We start from the raw sequence: 13,915 nt of genomic DNA on the forward strand, positions 1-13,915 counted from the left end.
GTGGCAATATCATTTGTCTTTTCCTGCAAAAAAAATTCCATGCACTGATCAATTTTATGTTTGTTTTGTGTATGTTTGTGTATTTTGTAAAGGCAGCCAGAGACAGGTTATTATTTAGACCTCCTTTAAATCATTTTGCGGTGGGGTAGGAGGGTGCATGAAAGGAGTGCTGCCCCCCCCCCAAGAACAGTCCCAGTGTTCTTGAGATGCTCTGTTTGTCTTCTGTTACCTTCCCAGACGCAGGTGGCACTGTGGTCTAAATCACAGAGCTTAGGGCTTGCCGATCAGGTCGGCTGTTCAAATCCTCACGATGGGGTGAGCTCCTGTTGTTTGGTCCCAGCTCCTGCCCACCTAGCAATTTGAAAGCATGTCAAGTGCAAGTAGATAAATAGGTACCGCTCTGGTGGGAAGGTAAATGGTGTTTCCGTGCGCTGCTCTGGTTCGCCAGAAGCGGCTTAGTCATGCTGGCCATATGACCCGGAAACTGTACGCCGGCTCCCACAGCGTACAGATGAGCGCCGCAACCCCAGAGTTGGTCACGACTGGACCTAATGGTCAGGGGTCCCTTTACCTTTACCTTTACTCTCCCAGTCATCACTGTCACAGAAAGAGGATACAGTGGTTTATGGTGCAGCTTCCAGAGTCTAACTCAGGGAGATTTAGTGGGAGTGCCTGATAGGGTTGTGAACCTGAAGGGCCTAGACGGACATGGGATGGGAATGGAATGACACTTGGTTTCTAGAAATTGGGAAAAGGTGGGGTCAGTTCATGGCCAAAAGAATAGCTAGTGTGCTTTAATAACCCAGTTGGATAGCAATGTCTGGAGGCCTTTGAATTGTTACTAAAAGTGATTATGATAAATAGAAAGTGCAAAGTAAAGGTTAGATAGTTAAGCAGCCACAACATAATGAATGTAACTGAAAGCAGGGGCAGACTTTCCATTTAAAAATTTGGGCGGTGTACTCCCAAGAAGCAAACTGACATAATTCTGTCTCTAACCTCAGTCCCTTGGAAGCTATTTAGAAAAGAGGCAAGGTGTCATTTTCTGGCCAGACTAGGTGCATTTCATTTGTGGCCATGGAGTAACAAAAAGATACTTGTTTTATTTCATTGAAAATCTGAGTGCTAGTTAATTGTTATTGTTTTACACACCGGTATTTAAAAACACAATGTTGCTAAATCACATTTGATATCCATTAAGGTATTTTATTTTTATGTGTTAGGGTGACAGTTGGTAAAGATAAAGGTTTGTTAAGCAGAGAGTGCTTACAGGTATGCCACTGGTGCCCCTTCCTTAAATTGTAATCTTTACAGACTCTCTGCTACAAAAATTGTTAATGGCACTGACACTCTGCTTGTTTCCTTGATTTCTGCTTCACTCCCACATATGCCTTTAAATGGTTATAAATTATTTGCTTGGAGGCGAGATTTTAATTTTGATTATCCTAGTTGAGGGGAAGATTTAGAAGAGTTAGAATTTTTTTCTCTCGTCCCATTATTGCAGGAGAATTTGTCGATCTGTGTGGTACAGCAGGGAGTCTCAGATGCTCAGTGCCTTGAGTGCACCTGCAGTGCAAGCATTTTTTCCTGCAACTGATTACTCTGGGAAGAAAACAGATCCATAGTCTGTCTCTAATTAAACCTTTAATATCACAGCAAGATTTTGACCATTCACTAAGTTACTCTGGGTTTAATTGTGTGAATAATTTGTGTGAATGTGCTCGTTGTGACCGTATATATATTGGATTTAGGGAATCAGGAAATATACCATACTCCTTAGGTCAGCTTTCCCCAAAACTGGTGCCCTCTGGATGCTTTGGGCAGAATAGATTGTGGTAAGAGATGATGGGAGCTTTACTCATCTGTCAAAGTTAGCCTGCAGGGTAGAGGTGGAGATGTCTCCCTCCAGCCTGTGTTGGTGCTAAACCCAAATACTCAGGTAGGCACAGCTGAGTCAGATTGAATCTGCCCAGTGTTGCCCACCCAGGTTTCAGTAATACATTACAGGTCTGCTGCCTCACCCAGGATCCAATTGTGAATGAGCATAGGCCCCTTGTGAACCAATCTGCAATTTAAAGGCCTACTTCCGGGCATGATGACACCATCCAGGGTCTTGCTAATTCTAATACAGTGGTACCTCGGTTTACAAACTTAATCCGTTCCGGAAGTCCATTCTTAAATCAAAGCCATTCTTAAACCGAGGGGCTTTCCCTAATGAGGCCTCCCACCGCCAGTGCCCTTCCACCATTCGGCTTCCGTTTGTAAACTGAGGTAAAGTTCGCTAACCGGGACACTACTTCCAGTTTTGCGAGTTCATATACTGAATATTTTGTAAACAGGGCTGTTCTTAAACTGAGGTACCACTGTACTCTACAATTCTATGATTCTCCAGAGGCTGAGGTATAAGGGGTTGTGCCAAAGGCTTAATATAAAGGTGGATTTTGAGGATTTGAAGTAAGAAGTAAGACAAGTAGCATCGCACAGAAGTTCTGGAAGGCAGTTTTAGGCATGAGGTCTAAAAAGAGCAAAATAGTGGAAACAAAATACTTTTGGGTGGCTGAAGATGGTCATGGGCAGGTGTGTACTGTGATATAAGAGCAGAGGCAGGAGAAAAGCCATGGAGGGCTTTGAATGCAAGGAGGAAGACAGATCACCACTAGTCAGTCTGACAACTAATTTTGAGTTCAGACATGGATGAGGGAGTGTGATGAGTGGTGGTGATGATTAATATGAAGATGATATTTGAAAACTCAAAAACAACAGCAGAATGGGGACTAGGGCAAGAATGAACAAACATGGAAGGAATGAGCAAACAAGAAAAGAACTTTCAGTCCCAGAAGCTTGGTATAATCGTAGATCAACTTGTCAGACCATGATGATCTAGTCAAAGAAGAAAAACCACAGGTCACAGCAGAGAACATAACTTGCTGTTTATGGCTGCAAAGAGAACGCTGTTGTATGTTAACCTCTTTCTTTGAAGAGCTTTCTTTCATTCTTATCTGACACTTTCTGTTCTGTAAATCTAAATTATGTCACATCTAAGCTCCTTTTGATCTGTGGAGCAGAAGAGGAGCCTCCCTCTTCAATAGGTTCTCATAACAGAGTATTTTTCAGTCTTACCACCCTTGTTTTCAGTCCCCTGAGCCAAGTTTCTTTTAATAACAAATGTTTGCTACAATAAAGCTTGCAGTTTGTTCCCTTTTGAAGTTTCAGCCTTAATCACAGCTGTATCTAATTGTTAAAACATGCAACTTCCCATATCCCCTGCTTGCTGTACATAAATAAACAATCTTGTCACAATAATGTAAGCGGGCTCAGATGCATAAAATTAACAATAAATTTTACAAAAGCTTCTTTGTACTAGTAGGTAAATACTCTTGGTATTTAATGCTACTAAATGGATAAGTTTATCTCTAGGATAAAGCTCTTTGAAAAAGAAATCATTAAATAACTCCGGGTGATTGAAACTTGCACAGAAGAGCAAACATGACTCATATTGGTTCTAATGGTAGTGTTATGGAGAGCAACTGCCTTTGATTTGGGGGCACACTGTGACATAGATTGGATAGATGCAAGGGCTAAATGGCCACTTTAGATTATGTGATTCTGTTTAACATTATGCAGGTATTGTGACTGTGCACCTAAGCAGTTAAATATTTTTAGTCACTTTGGAACAATTATACCTGGGAACATTTTTCAAGCTGAAACCATAATATAAAATGGTTGGCTACACTAGATACTGCTGAGTGGGTAAATTCATTAAAGCAAAAATTGCTTTATTGGATTTTAAAGGAACATGTAGCTTTGAAAATAATTGCACTGCCTTGGGATGAATAATAATTGATGGAGCAGGTATTTGCCATTCCTCGTGGTGTTTTATCCAGAAATATGCCTTAAAAGTCTCAGAACTTTTTGCTAAACATAGTCCTCAATTTTAAAGAGGCATGCCTTATTTGCTTGCGCATGAGATAAACTGTTGGCCCAGTGGCAAATTGTCCAGGAGGGGTGAGAATGAAAAAATTGCAAAGATGAAAGACAGCAGAGATATTTTGTGGATTATTTATTAATGGTTTCTTTAAATATCCTAGGAATAGATATTTTGCACCAGTCTGAATAAAGAGTATTTAAACACAGCACTGCCTGTGGAAGGCTTTTGCAACCTTCGTATGTTAGGCAGGAGAGCAACTAGCTAGCTTGATGATAAAACCTAATTTAGTACATTCAGAGCTTATGAATCTAGACTTAACAATACTTGCTGATTAGTTAAATAGATGACAGCAGCTCTGGTTTTTCACTTAGTGCAAACATTACTGAGAGATGCAATAGAGGTTTGTTCTCAGAGAGCTGTTTTATGTCACTTGCTGGTAAAGCGTCCAGGAGAAGCTTTGGCCAGTCTAACCCTGCCACACACAGTTGGGAGGTACTGCAGGCAGACTTGGAATACCTATACCAAGCTTTCTAGTGTCCTGTAGATCCTCCATGTTGATTTCATAGGAAAATTATGCCCAAGTCAGACTGGATGTGTAATAGTTTTTCAGGAATCTACATACTCACACTGACATTTGCAGGGCTGTTCATAGGGCTGCTATAAAATATTTTGGAGCATATATGTATGTGTAACAGCTTAGGACCAGGCTACTTAAATATATTCTCATCCCGTATGTACCCAAGTGATTACTGTGTTCTGCAAGACCCTGCCGATACCATCCTATCAGGAAGTCCATTCCTCACAATGCCATAATTGGGTCTAATCAATGGAACACCCTCCATTATATCAGAAAGATACCTTCTCTGTTGTCTTTTTGGCACCTACACTTTCAACAAGAAACCAAGCCTTACGAGGTATTGTTGAGGTAATTGGGCATGTTTAGCCTGGTGAAGAGAAAATTGAGAGGTGATGTGATAGCCAGATTATCTGAAGGGCTGTCACATAGAGCAGGCTTGTTTTTCTGCTGTTCCAGAGGGTAGGACAGAGATCAGTGGATTCGAATTACAAGAAAGGAGATTCTGACTAAACATAAGAAAGACTTTCTGCTGGTAAAAGCTGTTTGGCAGTTGAAAGGACTACCTCAGAGGGTGGTGGACTCTCTTTCCTTGGGGGTCTTTAAACGGAGATTGGATGGCCTTCTGTCAGAGATTTTTGCTGTGATTCCTGCTTTTCAGGGAACTAGTTGGCCTTTTAGCATCTCTTCCAGCTCTAGAGTTCTATGATCCTACAGATCCTTCTAAATGGAGTTCTTCATTCCAGTTTGTACTGGTGTTGGAATAGAAGTGACAATATTTGTGTGTGTGTGTTTATATATGTAAAACAGTTTTATTATATTGTGAATGACTTTGTGATGCCTCATAGAAAGCAATTTGCAAATTAATTGGAAGAAGACCTTACTTACTGCAAGAGAAATACAACACTGATACCTTCAAGCAGATTTTAAGAAATAGATTTTAAGAAATGATACAAATAGCCTGCTGTTGGTTTTTAAACAGTACGTGTTTCATCTGCTATGAAATCTCAACAGCTATTTGTAGTTACAGCAGTGACAGCATGAAATGATGTACTGCTATCAAGCATAGTATCAGAGCAATGAATTGCCTTCAGCAATGTTTTGAAAAGGCTTTCTTTTAGGGAAAATATAGTATGCCTGGGAGGAAACTACTTAAAGGGAATTCAAAGCTGCTTAATGGCTGAGAATGTTTCTTCCTCTTTTTCTTCTATTAAAGGTTAGGTTTCTTGCATTACATGAATGTTGTACGTGATCTGACTCTTCTGATGGCAAAAGCGTCTTTGAATTGATGATAGATTCTAAGTGGCTTCCTACCACTTTGAATGAAAATAGCTATTTCCTTCTTGTTTGGAATGCCTCCTTTGTTTTTAGGCAAAGAAACACTTTTAAAGTTAATGATAAATCAATGCTGTCAGGAAAAAGATTTGGTGAAGGAAGCAGGAATTAATGTGATACTGTAACTGGACTTGTAAAATGTACACTTAAAAATGCAAGAGCACACTGAAGTTTCTAATGAAATCGTCGTTCAACCTCTCTGGTAAACAGCAGTCCCATGTGTCTTTGGGGACCAAGGTCATTGTGCCTAGTGCACTCCAGTTTTTTTTGGCAAGAGATAGGGGAGGGTTAAGCTTATTATTGTCTTAGTCGCCCAGTTGCCTTGGTGCAGATAAACAGGGAAAGTGTAACTGCTGGGATTATCCTGGATCTTTCAATGGTTTAGTAGTTCAACAGTATATGAACCATGGTACCCTTCTGGGATTACTAAGTACTGTTTTGCTGTGATTCTGGTCCTTCCTGCATGGGCAAAGTCCCAGAAGGTGTTGCTAGGGCCTGCTGCTCCACACTGTGGATTTTGGTATATGGGATGATGCCACAGGGTTCCAGTCTCCTTACTACCTACCTGAAACCTCTTTAATCATAGGCTGATGGGAATAATTTCAGACAACTTATGTTTACACATGTAACTGGGATATGAAAGATCCCATGAGGACTTGAGAGCATGTATGCAATGTTTCTGTATAAGTCAGGGATGAATACATACTGGGAAACAAGTTGCCAGCAGTGACCAGTATAAATTCTGTATTGCTGAATATCACCTTGGCAGTTTCTTTTTGCCATTAAAAAGTGTCCATATTGTGTTCTAATACTTCATTGTATTATTATAATATTTTAATCCTGCCCTTCCTTCAAAGAGCTCAGAGTGCCGTTCATGCCTCTCTTCCCACCTCCATTTTATTCAGCTCTGTGGCGTAGGCCAGATTGAGAGATTGTTACTGGCCCAAGGTCACCCAGTTAGCTTCATGGCTGATTGGGGATTTGAACCTAGTTCCCTCTAGTTATAGTACCACCAATACTCTAGCCACTTTGCTACACTGGATCTCTACTTTTTTCAAAGTGCATTTATTCATTTATTGGCTAACACTTTCTAGCACTGCTTTTTCTTTGGAATATTTACTGAATCTCTTTGTTATTCTCTCATGGATAGTGTTAGTTGATTATTTTTGAAGTGTCCTTATCTTCTGCTTGCATGAGTTGATTGACTGTGTATTATTAATTGGCTGCCACTATCCCATGCTCCATTGAGAATACTAAAGTTCTAATCTCTGATCTTTAAACAGTTTCTTATAATGTCATTTTGAAGCTCTCTTGCTTCCTGCATTTTTAAAACGGAAACAAATATCTTCTCGAAATAAGGCACAGTGTCTGGTTCCTCATCTTTGTCGTACACAAGTCAAAACTGAGCATTTTCATATTGTTCAGCCTCTCATCAAGTTTGAGCTGGTTTTGCCTGAGACTGAGTGCCTATCAGTGGCGTAGCGTGGGGGGTGCAGGGGGGGCTGGCCGCACCGGGCGCAACATCTGGGGTTAAGGCAAATCCACAGGTTAGGGGGCGCAAATCCATGGGTTAGGGGGCGCAAATCCACGGGTTAGGGGGCGCAAATTACTTGCCTTGCCCCGGGTGCTGACAACCCACGCTACGCCACTGGTGCCTATTAAGAAATCATGACTAGTAAGGAAATAGAGGGTAGGTGGTAAAAAGATTATAGTGTGGGCAAAGTATCTGCACATGGAGAGGGCTCAGTAGAACTCACTGTTTTATCTTTCTCTTTGGTATCACCCACTCTATTTAAAAGAGAGCAGTTTCATTTTCCAGAGGGCTGGCAGTACAGCAAGGATTTTAAATAACAGGATTTGCATGCCCGCATGTGCTGCCAGCCATCTGTAAAATACAGCTTTTTAAATTTGTGTTTTTATTTCGCAAAAGGGGCCACTGAGAAAGTGTGGCCATTTTATGACCACCCACCCCTGGCCACTGCTGTGGCATTTGGCATGTGGGAAGCAACAACTCAAGTTCTGTAGCCCATCAGCTGCGCGTGAAACATTTTACAGCATCTGTATGAAATATTTACATAAGCTCCACAATGTCAGTATGCATCCTGATCTAAGCAAAATGTTAAGCGGAAATGACCTTAACAAATGGAGCAACAATGTAACTGCGTTTTATAGCATATCAACAAGGAACCATGGCAAGCCTGTCTTGAAAGCTGGTGCATGGACAATGCCACTACACACTCAGAAAATGAAGTGAGAAAAGTGTACCATAGTGAATTAAGCAGTATAAAAATGTTAATATTAGGATAATACTGCTATATTAATGCTTGCTGTATGATTAATTAAGTAAATCCGCTCTTGACGGTTTTGTTCAGAGTTCCTAATTGTTATAACAAATATGGAGTGTTTGCTTGGCAAGAGGATCTCATATATCTTAAGTAGCCAGAGTATTACACTTTAATTATATAATGATCATACCACTGTGATGTTTCTGCTACCATTTAATTAAAAGAGCAGTTATTCCATGACGAATGAGTACTCTGGCATTAGTTTGATTATTTGTTCGATTTTGTTTTATCATTTTTGTTTAATTTACATTTCCTCTGGCCTATGAAACAATGGATGTTTTAATGTATCAGAAATTAAAAACACCTATGTGCCAGACACTACATGACTTTTAGCAGAAACTCATGGTTTGTGACTGAGACCTAGCTTAGTGGACTACCTGGAAACACCACTGGTGAAGGGTCATAAAGCCCTCATAAAGATGGAATAGGGGAAGCAGCATCAGTCTCTTTGATTGGCAGGCAATATGAAGCCCCCGGTTTGGTCAAACTTGGCTGACAGCCACCTGACCTAGATTTTAGTATCACCGCTCACAATTCCAGCTTTATCAGCTCTGCTAAATTATTTATTATTTCTGGTTTTGATAGCCAGAGGTGTACATAGACTCCCTTGTGCCCTTGGCAAGGAGATGTATCAGCACCCTGCCATCTCCAGGGGGAAAAAAAACATGACATAATTCATTTACCAAATGACTCTTAAACTAAGTGTTTAACAGCACAATCCTATAAACATCAACTCAGAAGTAAATCACACCCAATTCAGTGGTGCTTACTCTTAGGACTGCAGCCTAAATCCGGCAAGCCAGAGGCAAGAACTTCTGACAATACCTCACTTGCCTTTTCATTACTTCTGAGAATGCACCACCAGAAAGGCACTGGTTATGGAGGTTGCACCTCAGTGCACACCTTATTCAAAAGTAAGCCCCATTTTAGTCAATGGCCCTTGCTGTCTGGTAAACATGCTGCGATGCACAAGCTGAAAATTGGTCAAGGCAGGAAAGAACCCAGGGAAAAGTGACTCGGCTGTGGTAAATTGAGAGCCTAGCTTGACATATCTCAGTCACCACATCTGCTGAAAGGCTGCCTCATGGCAAGCATGGGGAGTGGAGGGTGGGGAGCCATGTTAGGATGGAAGGCCAAGCAGTGCCATCCTTAAGAGGGAGCCCTGCTGCACAAACTATCATTGCTTGGGAAGGGGGTTCCACATGCCAGTGTCTGGATTCCCCTGAGGCACTGAGAGAGGCACAATTTTTGCTCTCCCCGCCTGCACCCTTGGTGGCAGCCAACCCCTAGATATGCCCCTGTTGATGGCACAGTATGTGGCCCTTGAATTCTTCCTCAACATCAGTCACTGTTCTGTACTCTTCTAGCCTCCATTCCAATATAAAATCTATTTAGCTGCCAAGACTTATCCTTTCTTTGCCTTACATTAGTTCTGTGCTCCCCAAGCAAGACCATACTTTCATGCAATTTGCCGGGAAAAGCCAAAATTAAAATGCATGTAAACTGTCCATAAAGAATAGAGCTCACACCTATTTTGTATTTGGGAATGTGTTTCCATAAAGCTCCAAGCCCTACTGCGGCATCCATTTAATGGTTCCAACAACTGCAGCAAAACAGGAAATCGCCCTAAAAGTATATTCTCACTTGTCGGCATAAAGTTGTGATATATTGTGATAATGAAGAACTCTGAAATGCAAAAGCCGCATTCTGAATTAAAACAAATTGCTTCTTGTTTAATCTAGATCTCTGCATCATGATTTGTCTTTGCAAATGCTAATGCCAGCTTTGTTGGTTTTCTCTTAACATTTCCAGCAACTTGATTTCCACAGCTTGCACAGGCAGTTTGGAAATTAAAAAGACCATGTCCAAGATAGCTATCACAGAATGCAGTCAAAGCATGCATGAGTCACAAACAGAGCAAAATAACGTTGGCAGATTAAGTGCAAGAAATATGAATAGACTGAGGAAGACATTCCTCAGAAATGAAATGTGAATATAAAAGTAGATCCCTGCATAATTGGAAATAGTGGTAAGATTCAAAATACTGTATTCAGTATAAATATTTAGCATAAATTATACTAAATGCATTATATCCACGCTGATTTCAGATTGCTTTAAGAAAATATTAGATTTAGGTCTACTGTCCTCTCCCCACTTAAACCCATGCTAGCACGACAGAGGGGAAATGGCTGTTGGATTTCCTTGCAGATATTCATGAAGCACCTACACTTGTTTTTCAGGTAGGATAAGGGGGAATAGATGTGAAAGGGGAAAAGAACTTAAGTTGGATTCTCCAAATATGAAAGCACAGGTGTTGTGAATCAATATGCTGTTTGTCGGAAGCTTCTCTAATGATTTAACACAAAAGGGGAATCAACAGCTGGAAGCAACTGCAGTGCCAAGGAGCATAGCTGCTCTGGAAACAGGCAGTGTCAAAACACACCTCTGCTACAGCAATGCTGTCACCTCATGTTCACCCAGAAATCTCAGCACAGGCTTTTTCTAATAGTGCTGAAGGAAAATTTTCAGCGGCAAACATGTCATCTGTGACATAAATTCGACAGAGGTCACTGAGGAATTCTTTCTATATCAGTGGGAAGCATTGCTTGAAAGCAGACAGAGCTTCCCATGGCTATGTATTTGCATTTTGTTTACAGCTGTGTGCATGCATATATAGCATCTTATCTCTAACTCTAAATATCCAATAAAATTATATTGTTCTTTCCTTAACTGTTCAGATACGGTTTCCTGAAAAATACTGCAGAGGGTCTAACCCCACCCCCCGCCCCATTACACTTATTTGCAGAATTGAAAAATAACTGGGGCAACATGGAATGGAAATGATAGCTTTTCAAAATAAGTACTAAAATGTCATTCCCCCCCCCCCCACAATCTAAAAGAAAGCTGGGCAATAAGAAAATAAGTGCTGAATCATTATTAATGGTGTTTTTGCTCCCAGCACGCTATTAATGTATCACTATTATAATTGGAATAGCCTCACATCTTAATGTCAAAAAATCCAATAACATTTTAAAATTGAAAAATGAATGCATTTGATAAGAACATAATGTTTAGATTCATTTTCTCCATTTGCAGTATGGTTTTTCAACTTCTACTACCACATGCAAGTCACTAATTCTAATGCAGCCAATGTTAGGTTATTCATTGAGATGACAACAGTGCTAATGAAATACATTTTGCATTAATGGCTCAATTATAACACCAAAGATCACTTTGTTCCTGTTAAAACCACTGCCCCCACCCCACTGCAAATAGAGGCAAATAGTGAATTAGGTCTATACAATGGATTAAAATAAGAAAAAGCAGGCTATTCAACAATTTGGGAAATTACAGCTGTATTATATGATTTGGCCTCATGTGAATGTTAAGCTTTATGCAACATTTATATGTGGCTATATATTAGATTAGAGGGACACGGGTGGTGCTGTGGGTAAAACCTCAGCGCCTAGGACTTGCCGATCGTATGGTCGGCGGTTCGAATCCCCGCGGCGGGGTGAGCTCCCGTCGTTCGGTCCCAGCTCCTACCCACCTAGCAGTTCGAAAGCACTCTTAAGTGCAAGTAGATAAATAGGTACCGCTTTATAGCGGGAAGGTAAACGGCGTTTCCGTGTGCTGCGCTGGTGCAGGCTCGCCAGAGCAGCTTCATCACGCTGGCCACGTGACCCAGAAGTGTCTCCGGACAGCGCTGGCCCCCGGCTTCTTAAGCGAGATGGGCGTGCAACCCCAAAGTCGGACACGACTGGCCCGTACGGGCAGGGGTACCTTTACCTTTACCTATATATTAGATTTATCTTCTCTCCTGGTTTTATCCTACATATAGGTTGCAATTATCCCCTAATGGATCCTTATTATATATAGCAGTGGATGGACGTCCGATTCATTAGTCTTCTGTAAACTGACTATGTTCCCTCTTTCCTGTCATTTTACTCTTCACTGAAAAATTCTGTAATGAGTTGACACATGTACAGTTTGCTTTTGCTGCAGCTTTTCATTTCATGCATTAATTTACAATAACTTTTGCCATCCATATCATGTGCATGGGCATTTAATCATGGTGCAAGTTTCTGAAACATGCAAAAAAAAAATAAAAAAAAAATCTGTTCCTTTTGTCAGTGCAAGGAACCCAATTTTTCATTGGAGCTCCAGTTCATTTAAATTTATATTGCAATGAACAACTGACCGCTCTTGGGACTATAACAGAGGCCTTAAAAGAACAAACCAGAGAGGGGAGGAAAAGATAGAGATGGATGGATCTGTCAATTTCAGTTTCTCTCCCCCCCTCCCACCTCCCAGTTTTAAGTTCAGTTCTCCTTTCATTTTGCATCAGTTTCCACATTAGTACAGGTGCAGTACGATGGGTACACAGAGAGTAGACACTGCATGACATTTCACAGACAGAATTCGCATGAACGGGTAAGGCGACCCCTTAAGTAAACTGGTCTCAAGCCTTTAGAGATGATTTGGGCAGACACAAAGATAAAATACATAATAGTGTGGTACTTACCGTACTTTTCTGTGTACATAAGACTATCTTTTTTTCTTTAAAAACCATGCTAAAAAGTTGTTGTCGTCTTATACATGGCTAGTGCATAGCGTGGACGTTTGATTGGTTGCTGCCATGGCTCTCAGAGGCTATTGTGCGTGTTATTGGTGGCTGCGTCAATGGGTGGTGTTGATTGGCTGATGCTCCGGAAGTTGGGCGGGTGATTGGCGATGGGACAAATGGGAGGCGGATTTTGTAATGTGTGGGGGTGAGCGGTTTTTAGCAATCCCCCCTTTAAAAAGCTCAATACCCCTGGGTAATCTCCCCCCCAAAAGCTTGACCACTCTGTGCCATCTCCCCCCATTTTCTTAAATTTCAGTCCCCCAAAACAGTCCCCCATCTTATAGATGGAAAAGTATGGTAGTTATCATTCAACTTAGCAGCAAAGTAGAATTGCTTACTTCTGTGCCTTCAAAGATGAGCAAAAATTGAATACATGACAGCATGCCATTTTTTTCCAGCATCAAGGTGTAGTTGTGGGGAAAATGGCACTCTCTAGCTATCACTGCCTAGTTACCAATTGTTGCTATGCTTCACTCAGCATGCTTACCTGAAAGGTGAGGCTGAAAGTGAACAACTGAAGGAAGGAGGGAGCGGAAAAACTACAAAAATAATTGTCTGTTTGAACTAGAAAAATGGGAAGCTGCCTTATACCAAATCAGATCCTTGGTGCATCCAACTCAGGGCCATCTGTACAATTGGCAGCCCCTCTCCAGGATTTTGGGCAGGACTCATCTCCCTTGAGATGACCAGGGCCTAATCTGGGAGCTTTTTCATGCAAAGCAGATGCTCTACCACTGGCAATGATATTCCTCACTGGGCTCAACAGTGAAGAGTGCTCCACATTTAATATACCTTGCAGTGCATTTACAAGCTAGCCTATATATGTATGTGTGTGTTTTAGCTGAAGGGGGGGGGGGCAAGCTTCATTAAGCAGCGCCTTTTTAGTAAAAATCTTCACTCTTTTTCAAGTTCAATCATTTCAGGGAGAGAAAACTAAAAGATGTGAAAGGATAGAGATATAGTAGTCTGGTAGCTTCCTCCTCCACAAACCCTGGTAATAAAAAAAACAAACAGGAAAATCGAAATACTATCAAGGGATAATTTATATGGGGATGCCTGAGTTGGGTAGAATCTTAAACGCTTTTCCTGTGCTCTGAGAGAACCTG

The 13,915-nt window shown here is 41.1% G+C and overlaps 1 protein-coding gene across 11 annotated transcripts in view; it reads left to right on the forward strand.

Annotated features, from left to right (window-relative positions):
* Window positions 1-13,915, forward strand: part of NAV3 (neuron navigator 3) — a 438,084-nt gene that overhangs the window by 344,198 nt on the left and 79,971 nt on the right. The gene's annotated exons all lie outside the window — the stretch shown is intronic.

Source organism: Podarcis muralis, chromosome 10 (genome assembly GCF_964188315.1).
Source record: "Podarcis muralis chromosome 10, rPodMur119.hap1.1, whole genome shotgun sequence".
NCBI lineage: Eukaryota > Metazoa > Chordata > Lepidosauria > Squamata > Lacertidae > Podarcis > Podarcis muralis.